This window comes from Ovis aries, chromosome 2 (assembly GCF_016772045.2).
Source record: "Ovis aries strain OAR_USU_Benz2616 breed Rambouillet chromosome 2, ARS-UI_Ramb_v3.0, whole genome shotgun sequence".
Lineage (NCBI taxonomy): Eukaryota > Metazoa > Chordata > Mammalia > Artiodactyla > Bovidae > Ovis > Ovis aries.
In genome coordinates, this window is record NC_056055.1 from 168,953,609 (window position 1) to 168,967,282 (window position 13,674).

At 34.3% G+C, this 13,674-nt stretch overlaps 1 protein-coding gene and 1 non-coding gene across 2 annotated transcripts in view; one reads left to right on the top strand and one right to left on the bottom strand.

Annotated features, from left to right (window-relative positions):
• LRP1B (LDL receptor related protein 1B) overlaps window positions 1-13,674 on the top strand; it is a 2,196,232-nt gene that overhangs the window by 881,170 nt on the left and 1,301,388 nt on the right. The gene's annotated exons all lie outside the window — the stretch shown is intronic.
• TRNAC-ACA (transfer RNA cysteine (anticodon ACA)) lies at window positions 9,571-9,642 on the bottom strand. Its single transcript has one exon. It is a non-coding gene; the product is annotated as a tRNA-Cys (tRNA).

The following is a 13,674-nucleotide window of genomic DNA, read 5'->3' on the forward strand; positions in this document are numbered from 1 at the left end:
CTAAGAATGTATTGCTAGGACTTACATCAAAGAATGTTTTGCCAATACTCTCTTCTAGGAGTTTTATGGTATAATGTCTTATATTTAGGTTTTTAAGCCATTTTGAGTTTATTTTTGTTTGTGGTATGAGGGAATGTTATAATTTCATTGTCTTACTTGAGGATATCTGGCTTTCTTAACACGAGTTCCTGAAGATATATCTTTTCTCCATTATATATGCTGCTTTCTCTTTCAAAGATTAACTAGCCAAAGGGTTATGGGTTTATTTCTGGGGTCTATATTCTGTTCCGTTAATCTATAGGTCTGATTTTGTGCCGATAGCATGCTGTTTTGATTATGGTAACTTTGTAGAAGTATCTGAAGCCTGGGAGGGTTATGCCTCCTGCTCAGTTCTTTTCCCTCAGGATTACTTTAGCAGTTTTGGGTCTTCTGTTGTTCCATATAAATTTTAGTATTATTTTATTTTTGTGAAAAATTTCATAGATAATCTTACAGGGATTGGATTAAAACTGTAGATTACTTTGGGAATTTTAATAATATTCTTTCTTCCAAGATTATCTTTCCATTTCTTGAATTGTCTTCAGTTTCTTTCTTTTTTTTTAAACAATGTTTTACAGTTCTCAGTATATAGGTCTTCGACTTCCTTGGTTAAGTTTATTTCTAAGGTATTTTATTTTTAATCTTTCAATGTAATTTTAAACAGAATTTTTTAAACTTTCTTTTCTGATATTTCATTCTTAGTGTAAAGATAAACATTTTTATATATTATGTATCCTGCTACCTTGCTAAATTCATTTCTTAGTTCTGATAGTTTTTTGGTGGCATCTTTAGGGTTTTCTATATAAAGTATCATGCAGTCTGTATTTGTTATTTTTCTTCATCCTTTCCAATTTGGATACATTTCATTTCTCTTTATTGTCTGATTGCTGTGACTAGTACTTCCAGTACTATGTTGAATACAAGTGGTGAGTGTGGGTATCCTTGTCTTGTTCTCAAATTTAGCGGGAAGTTTTTCAACTTTTCATCAGTGAGTATTATGTTGGCTATGACTTTGTCATAATGGCTTTTATTATGTTGAGTTATGGTCCCTCTACACGTAGTTTAATGAGAGTTTTTGTCATGAATGGATGTTGAATTTTATCAAATGATTTTTTGTGTGTCTTTTAAGATGATCACCTGGTTTTTCTCTTATCTTTGGTTAACGTGGTGTTTCACATTTATTGATTTGCATATATTGAACCATCTTTGTGACTCTTGAATGAATCCAAGTTGATTCATGGTGTATGATCCTTTTTATGTACTGCTGGATTTAGTTTCCTAACATTTTGTTGAGGATTTGGCATCTATATTCATCAGAGATACTGACTTGTAATCTAAGTTTTTTTTCTGGCTTTGGGTGATAGTGGCTTCATAGAATGGTTTTGAAAATGCTTAGAGTTAGAGAAGAGTTAAGATAAGTGTAAGTTCTGTGTGTATTTGGTAGAAATTCCTAGTGAAGCCACTTCTTGGGACTTTTTTGCTTACAAAGTTTTTTTTTTTTTTTTTTTAAACAGATTCTGTTTAACTTCTAGTGATCGATCTGTTCATATCAGCTATTCTTGACTCTATTCTTGGCAAGCTATATGTTTCTAGAAATTTGTCCATTTCTTCTGTGTTGTCCAATTTGTTGGCATATACCAGCTCATAATATTTCCTTATGATTTTTTGTATTTCTATATTATCATTGTTATCTCTCTTCTTTGTTAATTTGTGTCCTCTCTCTTTCTTTGTTGGTGAGTCTGTGTAGACATTTGTTGATTTTGTTTATCCTTTTCAAAATATTAGCTTTTGGTTTTATTGATATTTTCTATTATTTTTATCTATATTTTATTTATTTCTTCTCTAACATTTATTATTTCCTTTGTTCTGCTGACTTTGAGTTTTGTTTTTTATACTTTTCTTAATTCTTTTAGGTGGTAGGTTAAGTTGTTTATTTTTAGTTTTTTTTTTTGTGTGTGTGTGTGTGCCTTAAAGACCTGTATTGCTCTGAATTTCACACATAGAACTGCTTTTGCTGAATCCCATAGACTTTTAAGGTTGGGTTGTCATTTGTCTCAAGATAGTTTCCAATTTCTTATTATTTTTGACCACCTGATAGTTTAGTAACATGTTGTTTAGTCTCCATGTGATCACTTTTTTTCAGATTTTTCTTTGTAGTTAATTTCTATTTTCATATTGTCATGGTCAGAAAAGATGCTTGACATAATTTCTGTTATCCTAAATTTGATGAGGTTTGTTTCATGTCCTAGCATTCATATATATTAATGAGCATCATGTCCTCTATTTGCATTGATCCCTTTATCATTAAATAGTGTCCTTCTCTGTCTTTCTTTATGGACTCCACTTTAAAGTCTATTTTTACTGATGTGACTATTCATACCCTTGTTTTCCTGTCCTTTTTATTTGCATGAAATATCTTATCTTATTTCTTCCTTTGCACTCTGTGCCTTTCACCCTAAAGTGAGTCTGTTATAGTCACCATAGTGTAGGTTCTTTTTCTTCTTCTTTTTTTCATCAGTCTGCCACTCTAGGTCTTTTGATTGAACCATTTAGTCCATTGATAATTAATAAGTATATATTTATTTCCATTTTAGACTTTGTTTTTCAGCTGATTTTGTAGTTCTTTGTTTCTTTTTTTTTCTTCTGTGGTTTAATGGTTTTCTTTTGCATTATGCTTGGGTTCCTTTTGTGTGTGTGTAAATGTTGCTTGTTTTTGATTTATAGTTAACTTGATTTTCAAGTATGTTAACCCATAACTATATCCACTTGCTTTAGACTGAAAATCATATGACACATTCTAGAATTTCTGTTTCTTTCCTCCCTTCTCTTCTATTTTGTGATTTTGATGTCTTGTTTTTGCATCTTTATCCTTGTATTGTTAAGTGTAGTTATAATCACATTTATAAACATTTTTATTGTTTTTAGGCTATGTACTGACTTATATGTGGTTTTCAATTTTTATTATATATTTGTCTTTCTTACTTTAAAAAAAATAAAACAGATTCTTGCTTCTTTTCTATTTGAAGAAGACATTCAAATATTCCCTTTAGGTCAAATGTAATATTGCCAAATTTTTAAAATTTTTTGCTTGCCTGAGAAATTCTTAGTTTCGTCTATTCTAATTGATAAACTTTCTGAGTGGAATATTCTTGGTTGTAAGTTTTTCTCTTTTAGAACTGAAAAATATCTTGCCCTTCCCTTCTGACTTGCAAAGGTACTGTAGAGTTATCAGCTGATAGCCTTATGGAGATTCTTTATAACTAAATCTTTGTTTTTATCTTGCTACCATTGGAATTATCTCTTTACCTTTAACTTTTCTCATTTTAAATTTGTCTTGGTGTTGCTCTATTTGGGTTCATTTTTTGGAGGACCCTCTATGCTTCCAATACCTGGATAGGAAACATTTCTATTTGTGTTTGAGAAGATTTCAACCACAATTTCTTCAGATACATTTTCCATTCCCCTTTCTCTTTCTTTTCCTTCTGGAACCACTTTTGTGCTTAGGTTGGTACACTTCATATTATTCCATAGATCCCATGCATTGCTTTATATTTATCCATTTGTCTTTCTGTCTGCTCATCTGATTGGGGGACTTCCATTATTCTATCTTCCAGATTATTTGTTCTACACTATTTAGATAGCTAGTCATAGTCTTTAGCTCAGTTTCTATCTTGGCAATTGATTTTTCTAATTTTGATTTGTTCCTTTTCATAGTTTCTAGTTTCTCATTACATTGCATTTTCATTGATAATCTTTCTTCTTTCAGCATTTTTGTTACCTCCTTCTTGAATACAGTAGATTAGTAGATTATAGAGGTTTATTATCTGTTCTTTCAAAGGATTTGTCTTCCATTTAATTGGAAGTACTTCCTCTCCCTTTTCATTTTAGAAATGTCTTTCTCTATGAATTTCTGATAAATGGTTATCTACTATCATCTTGAAGGGCTGTTTTTAAATTGGGAGCATCCCTATATAGACTGTGGGGCTTCCCAGGTGGTACTAGTGATAAAGAACCTGCATACTAATCCAGGAGACAAAAGAGACGTAGGCTCGATCCCTAATATTCTTTCCTGGAGAATCCCATGGACAGGGGAGCCTGGTGGACTACAAGTCCATGGGGTCGCAAAAAGTCAGACATGACTGAAAATATTTAAGGCTCTGTGAACAGAGCCTTAAATTGGACTATAGGTCCAATATTTTTAGTGTGAACACTTTTTTTCATATTTATGCCTGTCACTTCTTTCCTCAGAGTGTGTTGGCCATTATCCCCTTATAGGATACTAAGGAAGGAATGGGATGTTATGTAGGCCTTTATAAGTATTATTTATTTATGTTCAGTATTGGGGAGGAAATCCCCAAGTCTTGACATTCTTATGAGAGGATCTGGACCACTGGGCATATCCTGTAGTTTGGTTGTCTTATGACAAAGTTTGTAGACACATTCAGTAGCAAATCTCACATGCATGACTTCTAAGACAAACTTCTTGCCCTTAATTGACCTCTGCAACTAATATTGTTAAAACAACAACAAAAGCACTCTGAATCATCTAAACCATTACTACAAAATAAGATATTAAACTCCAACTATGCCTAATTCTTTGGAAAGATATAGAGTAATCTTTATATGTGTAGCAATGTTTTGAGTTACAAATTTTAGACTATTAATATTTGATTATTGCATTTTCTGGTACCCCTTTGCTTTGAAATTTAATTTACTAAATAAGAGAATAATTTTCTGCTTAGAAAATAGGATATTTTAAAATCACAAAGTAGTCATTTGCTGTTTTCAGTATACATGTCAAAATCTATTTGCATTGCCTTCTACATTTATTTTCCTTCACCCCATATCCCATCTTTCCTGCTTTATTTTTTTTTTTAATCTTATGGGCACATATTTGGCATTTATACTAGGACAATGGAAAAGCTCATGCATAGCCATGGCAGTAATTGTGGAAATTTTATTTAAATATTAATGCCTTTACAAATCACACTGATTATGAAAAGATGTATATGATTATTCTTGGTTTAACCCACTCCAATATGGGTGTAGTAGACTACATTTAACTTGATTGATGTTCAGTACCTAGACTGATCTGATAGGCCCATTCTGTTGCTGAAGTGCTATGTCATTATCTCAAGAAATGGTTTAGACATGTTAAGTATTTATTTCTGTTCACCTTTTGAGAGATTATGGTTTTAGGGTAACAATTTGAAGTTTTTCATCTCATGACTAGTTTTTAATACTCCATTCTTGATTTGTCATACTGCCAAAATTATTGCTAATTCTGACTGTAACCAAAAGTACAAATAGACTTGATGAAAATACAGGTAGCTGAATAATTACTCTTCATCAGAAACAAACTGTAGTATGTTACTCTGGGATACTGAGACTTTTCTTACTCTATATCAAAAGCAAATTTAATGTCATAGTAGTTTCTTGAACTGAGCCAAGTTTATGAAACCTAAAATTACATTAAATTAAATCATTTTACATGGATATCTGAAAGCAATTATGCTTATATGTGAACAAGAGGATAGGTTTTTGTATATCTCAGTAGCTTTTATGGTATTTTTCTTGTAATTTCCTGTTATTTTATTCAGAAAATGGTAAGAGGTTGCTATATAGTTAGTTTTATACATACTTATAAGTCCCAATGGATAATAATAATCAGCACTCTTTAACCTGCTGGATGAAGTATCTACCCTATTTTTTAAATAATTGAAATTACATTGTGTTAAATTTTGACTTCTATTGACCTTTTTAGTCATTTCAGTTACCACTTATATTCTTACTGCATTATCAGAATACAAATAAAATGGGGAAAAAATATACCTGACTTAGAATGTAATCTGTAAAAGATAAGCCAGGGTTAGATTTGGTACAATAACATGCTTACATATATATATATATATCAGTTCAGTTCAGTTCAGTTCAGTTGCTCAGTCATGTCTGACTCTTTGTGACCCCGTGAATCGCAGCACACCAGGTCTCCCTGTCCAACACTAACTCCCGGAGTTCACTCAGACTCATGTCCATCGAGTCAGTGATGCCATCCAGCCATCTCATCCTCTGTCGTTCCCTTCTCCTCCTGCCTCCAATCCCTCCCAGCATCAGAGTCTTTTCCAATGAGTCAACTCTTCGCATGAGGTGGCCAAAGTACTGGAGTTTCAGCTTTTGCATCATTCCTTCCAAAGAACACCCAGGGTTGATCTCTGACTGGCTGGATCTCCTTGCAGTCCAAGGGATTCTATCAAGAGTCTTCTCTATTGGACTGGCTGCAAGGAGATCCAGCCAGTCCATATATATATATAGGCTTCCTAGGTTACTCAGTGGGTAAAAAATCAGCCTCAATGCAGGAGACAGGAGTTTTATCCCTGGGTTGGGAAGATCCCCTGGAGGAGGTCATGGCTACCTACTCTAGTATTCTTGACTGGGGAGAATCCCCATGGACAGAGGAGCCTGGAGGGCTACAGTCATTAGGATCACAAAGAGTTGGACATGACTGAAGCTACTGAGCATGTATATATGCATATGCTTAGAAATATATACAATAATATTAATAAGTGCTAATTATGACCAACCTAGATAGAATATTAAAAAGCAGAGACATTACTTTGTTAACAAAGGTCCATCTAGTCAAGGCTATGGTTTTTCCAGTGGTCATGTATGGATGTGAGAGTTGGACTGTGAAGAAGGCTGAGCACCGAAGAATTGATGCTTTTGAACTGTGGTGTTGGAGAAGACACTTGAGAGTTCCTTGGACTGCAAGGAGATCCAGCCAGTCCATTCTAAAGGAGATCAATCCTGGGTGTTCTTTGGAAGGAATGATGCTAAAGCTGAAACTCCAATACTTTGGCCACCTCATGTGAAGAGTTGACTAATTGGAAAAGACACTGAAGCTGGAAGGGATTGGGGCAGGAGGAGAAGGGGACGACAGAGGATGAGGTGGCTGGATGGCATAACTGACTCGATGGATGTGAGTTTGAGTAAACTCTGGGAGTTGATGATGGACAGGGAGTCCTGGAGTGCTGCAATTCATGGGGTCGCAAAAAGTCGGACACGACTAAGGGACTGAACTGAACTGAAGAAGAAAAATGAGGAAAAGGGAAAAAGGACCATCACATTAGATTTTATGTTTAGATGGATTGCTACAGCATTCCTTGATAAGAATGTAATATTTGAAGAGCCAGCCATGTGATTACCCAGGGAAAGAATACCCCAGACAGAGCATGGCTAACATTTAACCAAAGCTAAGGCGCTAATTGTGGCTAGAGCTACATGAATGGGAGAGCAAAGGTAAAATGAGTTATGAGTGATAACAGAACCCAGACAACATAAGGACCTGTAGACCTACATTAGGACTTGGCTGTTACCGAGTGAAATAGGAATTAAAGATTTTTAAGCCAAGAATGGTATCATCTTATGTGGAAGTTACTAAGTGTCTACCACTACCAGCCAAGAGTAAGTGGCACGATGTAACAAAACTGACAATACATATGAAACAACAGTTTGCAAGATGCTGGATGTTATGAAACAGAGTACAGTATTCCTTTATTGTCATGGAACAGATGTAAATCTTTTTATTACCCCAGCTGTCATGCCGGGAGGATTCCTTCAGGTAGACTCCAGCTGTCTCCTTGAGTCTGAGAGAGCTCTGGGAGTCTGGGAAGATAAAACACTAGAGTTTCCCCAACTGTACAGTGGAGATACTAATACTACCAAACTCATAGTGAAAATTGTGATTTAATATATTTATCGCATATATAAATGTTACATTTTCTTTATGTTTGCATTGGACTGACATCTTCAAATTGAAAATCTAGATCATTCTAATTACTAGATCATTTTGACCACTTGGATATTGTTTTATCTGGGTGTCAAAACTCAACTATAATTTTTGCTTGTTTGCATATCTATGGGCAAACTCTTTGTTCATGTAACATTTTTCTTTAGCACTTTTCCCTAAGTTCTTGGGTTTTATTTTCTGTTCAAAATGGCATCTAGACCAAAAATGAAACTTTTAGTCATGTTAGCTTGAAATTGTTATTACTGAGAAACCAGCACTTCTGAAATGGCACTGTTTTGAATCCCTTCCTTGATGAATATTAGAGAGCTACGATAATTCAAAGATTCATTACTATCTTTTCTTTAATGGGTCAGCAATAAAATTATGATAATAAAATAGCTGTATTCCCTCATTACAGAGATCACTTGAATTAGTGCAATTCTGCATAAAGGCTTTTAGAACATTTGCAAAGGTATGTGGTATGTATATAGCAATCTTGTATTTATATCAGGGTCACTGGATTTATTAAAGACATTTTTACTTTTATAAGAATTTTATAGAAGTGTTAAAGTGACTTTTTACTACATTGACAATAGCGTTATTCTGGCTGTTTCAACGGCCTCATTTCCTAAAGATTTATGTACCCTTTCCTCACTCTTATGTTGAAAAAAAGCAAGTAATTTGTATGCTGAGACTTTGAAATGTGTTGAACAATTTGAAAAAGAATTGATATAGTCAGCAAACAGGGCCTCCTGGTGCTTCTCATGTTGGGCTTGTAATAAAATTGGCTACCAAATTGCAAGTAATCAAAAGAAATAGAGTTGATTGTTTTTTCTGCTTTAACAGGCATTACACTAAAGTATTCAAAAGTGGAGGGGAATTTTTTTCCTTGCCAAAATCTACACAGAAGTCACAGAAGAGAGTTACTCACAAAACTATAAGTGGGACGAGGGTAATCAAAGGGGAAGATGGCCAGAGTTTGAGAATCTTTCTATTGTAGATATTTTTGGTGTTAAAATTTGACTCTCCTCAGGAGAAAAACTGTTCTGGAACAAATCTTTTAAATGGATTGATTTTAAGTTTAAAGCATGCCCATTTCAATCGGAGACTGGTTCTAAACCAGTAGTTAAAGCATATATGAGAATTGCTACCTTGTATCACTGTCCATTCTTGTTCTCTGCATATTATTTCTCCAGAGAGCTATTGTTTATTATAATATATGACTATTTGAAATTTTGTTTTCTAGAGCCATAGTCTGCTTCTTCTCAAACTTTAATACCTGTAAAATATCTGGAGATCTTGGTAAAATGCAGATTCTATTTCTATGGGGCCCTGAAATTATGCATTTGCAACAGATTGCCAGGTGATGCCATGGTTGCTGCTTCCTGGACTGCACAGTGACACCAAGCTATAGACTCCATTTTGTCTAAGCTTCCTTGCTGTCTGACTCTCAGTTCTATAGTCTCCTGGCTCAGGTTCAGGATTCCTGCTATATAACTGGGTGGGTCTCTGCCTCTGATCGACTACACTTATGGCACAAATGTCAACTTTTTGTTTTGACTGATGTGGCCCTATGTTTTCACTGGATCCAATCTATTAAAAAATTTCTCATATTTGTGCTTAGTTGCTCAGTTGTGTCCAGCTCTTTGCAACACCATGGTCTATAGTCCACCAGGGTCCTCTGTCAATTGGTTTTTCCAGGCAAGAATACTGGAGTGGGTTGCCATTTCCTTCTCCAGGGGATCTTCCCCAGCCAGGGATTGAACCTGGATCTCCTGCATTGTAGGCAGATTCTTTACCAGCTGAGCCACTAGGGAAACCCTTAATAAATTTCTCATCCTAGTTCTGTTCTGTGCCCATTCATAGGACAGCATCAAGAATGCAAAACAAATCAATAGAAATACAGAAACATATTTAAAATTATATAAGCAGTATGGCATAGAAGGAAATTTTAGGAATGAGACTGATTTATTCAGATTCTGACTTTGCCATGTATTAGCTCTAGGAACTTCATCCCTTGAACTCTGTATATTACATGGCTCATTGAGAAAATTAATACCTTAGTAGACTTTCTGTCTAAAATATATGTGGCAGCTACAGCAGTAATTCATCTCATCACCATTCTTATTTATTAATGTTTATAAACAAATTATATAAGAAACATTGTTTTCATTACCTTGGTAATTTAAAAGTTAAAAATATATATCTTAGTGTCAGTTATCTTGTATCCACGAGAGAAAAGATTTTTTTGTCTTAAAATCTAGATTAATACCTACATTTTCCACTTCCCTTTTTAGGGCTTATATGTTCCCTGCCCATAAGCCACAGGCTTTTAGTTATAAAATATTTGTATTCATTTTTCCCATTAGCATCTTTTGAGGTAGGTGGTACCTATTTTCAGAACACTTAACCACTCATCCTTGCAGAGCTAATATCTAGGGAAGAATATTCTCAGAATAAAAAAATCTCATGCATGAAAAAAAGAAAAAAAATTTACTCAAATGGGTTTTCTTGGTAACTTTTTGACCTAGCATTCTTTGAATTTTGATAATGCCAGAATATCCTTTATACTTTTCTCTTGAAAGCCTAAGGATAAAATTATGAAAATCATAGGTCCAGATACATGTAGATCCCGTATGAGAGTTATATTAAAAAGATGAGATGAAAAAGACAAAGGAAAAAGTTACTATCTTTTGAATATAAAAATAAGAAATGTAGTATTACTGTACTTTTTGGTATTAATATCTCAAAAACCTTTGATTAGTGATATGATTTTAATAATGTTTCAACTTAAGAATATGCAGTTTAAAGCACCTGATAACTGTCTTCTATTTTTGTTATTTTTAATTTTCTTAAAGCTGATAATCAAGTGTTTCATTCACAGAAGTTCTTAATCATTTGTGCTGCCTAAAGCTGAATTACAACATTCAGAAAACTAAGATATGGCATATGGTCTCATCACTTCATGGCAAATAGATGGGGAAACAGTGACAGGCTTTATTTTTCTGGGCTCCAAAATCAGTGCAGATGGTGAGTGCAGCCTTGAAATTAAAAGACACTTGCTCCTTGGAAGAAGAGTTATGACCAACCTAGAGAGCATATTAAAGAGCAGAGACATTACTTTGTCAACAAAGGTAAGGTAAGGTGAAGTCGCTCAGTCGTGTCCCACTCTTTGTGACCCCGTGGACTGTAACCTACTAGGCTTCTCCGTCCATGGGATTCTCCAGGCAAGAATACTGGAGTGGATTGCCATTTCCTTCTCCAGGGGATCTTCCTGACCCAGGGATCGAACCCAGGTCTCCCACATTAGAGGCAAACGCTCAAAGGTCCATCTAATCAGGGCTATGATTTTTCCTGTAGTCAGGTTTGGATGTGAAAGTTGGAATATAAAGAGAGCTGAATGCTGAAGGATTGATGCTTTTGAACTATGGTCCGATGGAGAGGACTCCTGAGAGTCCCTTGAACAGCAAGGGGATCCAACCAGTCCATCCTAAAGGAAATCAATCCTGAATATTCATTGGAAGGACATGCTCAAGCTGAAACTCCAATACTTTGGCCACATGATGCAAAGAACTGACTCCTTTGAAAAGACCCTAATGCTGGAAAAGATTGAAGGTGGAAGGAGAAGGGGATGACAGAGGATGAGATGTTTAGATGGCATCACCAACTCAATATACATGAGTCTGAGTAAACTCCAGGAGTTGATGATGGACAGGGAGGCCTGGTGTGCTGCAGTCCATGAGGTCGCAAAGAGTCAGACACGACTGAGTGAATGAGTTGACCAGAACTGAAAAATTGAATTAATGCAACCTTTCTAGTTTATAAGACTAAATACAGAATGATTACCACTGAAATTGGCAGCTATTATTTTTTTAATTTTAAGTTTATTTTTTTATTGAAGTATAATTGCTTTACAGAATTTTGTTATTTTCTATCAAACCTCAACATGAATCAGCCATAGATAACAAATACCCCTTCCCTTTTGAACCTCCCTCCCATTTCCCTCTCCATCCCATCACTCTAGGCTGATACAGAACCCCTGTTTGAGTTTCCTGAGCCATACAGCAAATTCCCATTGGTTATCTATTCATAATTTAATAAAAACTTTCATATTGCTTTATGTAGAGCATTATGTTTTATGTATTTTATTTTATCTGGGTGCAGTGTTTCAAGGGGTGGATTTTGGAGTTAGAAGTTAAATGTTAACCTACAATTTATCAATTCTGTGGTTTTGAAAAAGTTAATAAAACTATTTAAGTCTCAATTTATCTTCATAAAATTTAAACTACACCTAGCCAACAGAATCTTCATCAAGGTAAAATTAAATAGTGTCAGGAAAACCTTTACCATGGTTTTTGAAATATAAAAAGGCATCAATATGTGACAACTATAATTAGTATGGTAATAATATTTGATCTTTACAAATCAGTTAAAGTGGAAGGTATATGTCAGTAGTGGTTTCTCTTAAATCTGTAGAAGGGACAACTGAGGGTAACAAAATATCCCAAATACATAAAAGATCCATGATTATAAACTAAGTCTTCTGGTTAGAATAAATTTTAATTATCTTTTGATTATGTAGCATCACAAATATTTTTTTTAAAAAGCCAGATTTTTTGGTGTGTTTTAGCCACAATTGTGTGTGGTTCATGTTTTACCTCATTTAGTCCTTAAATAGCCATTTGAAATAGATGTAATATTCCCCCTCTTTACAAATTAAGAAACTGAAGTGATAATAGATATGTAATCTGTTACTGTCATACATCTAGCAAATGATAAAGCCAATTTTGAACCCAAGATATAGTACAAGAAAAGTCTGATATTGTCTAAGACAATGTCTAGACCATCATGAACTCTGATAATTTACCTTACAAGTTCAGTATATGTTCAAATTTTTTTTTTTAAATTCTATGTTATCATATTAATAGAAACAATCCCAGGCAGTGGTGAGATGACACACATGAAGGAGCAAGATTCTTGCCCCTGGGTAGCTTTCAGTCTAACTGGGGAGGAAGATAATGAATATATAATGTTTATGAATATAACACCTAGAGTAAACCTCCTGAGACAGATATGTGCCAGAGACCAGAGGAAGCATGTTACTCTCAGTCTAAGGTTCAGGGAAAATATTCTGGAAAGGATGCTGCTGTGAGTCTTAAAAGATGAGGATGCACTAACCAAGTGAAAAAAGAAAGAGTAGCACATTCCTAGTGAGTGAAAATCAAGCAAATACCATTCATAGAATGTATCAGGTATTCATGATTCTTGGTATTTGCTTGATGTTCTTCACTCATTTTTGAAGCTGTCCAGTTTTCTTACTACCACTTATTGAAGAAACTATCTTTCCCCATTGTATGTTCTTGCCTCCTTCATTATAGATTAATTGACCAGAGTATGTAGATTTATTTCTGTGCTCTTTATTTCTTTTACTGATCTATAGCTCTTGTTTTCTGAGCCAGTAACACACTTTTTTGATTACTATAGCTTTGCAGTATAGTCTGAACTCAGGGAGCATGATTCTTCCAGCTTTGTTCGTTTCTCTCTGGTTTTCTTGTATATTCAGGATCTTTTGTGGTTCTATAAACATTTTAGGGTGATTTTTTTCTCATTCAATAAAAGTGTTATGGGTATTTTAATAGGGATTGTATTTAATCTGTGTATTGCTTTTGGTAGCAAGGACATTTTAACAATATTAATTCTTCTGATCCATGAACAACAGATCCCTTTCCATTTATTTGCATTATCTTCAGTTTACTTCATTAATGTATTATAGTTTCTAGAGTATAATTTTGATTAAATATTATTTTTGTATTTATTATTTTACAACTTTATTATTTTTGATGCAATTG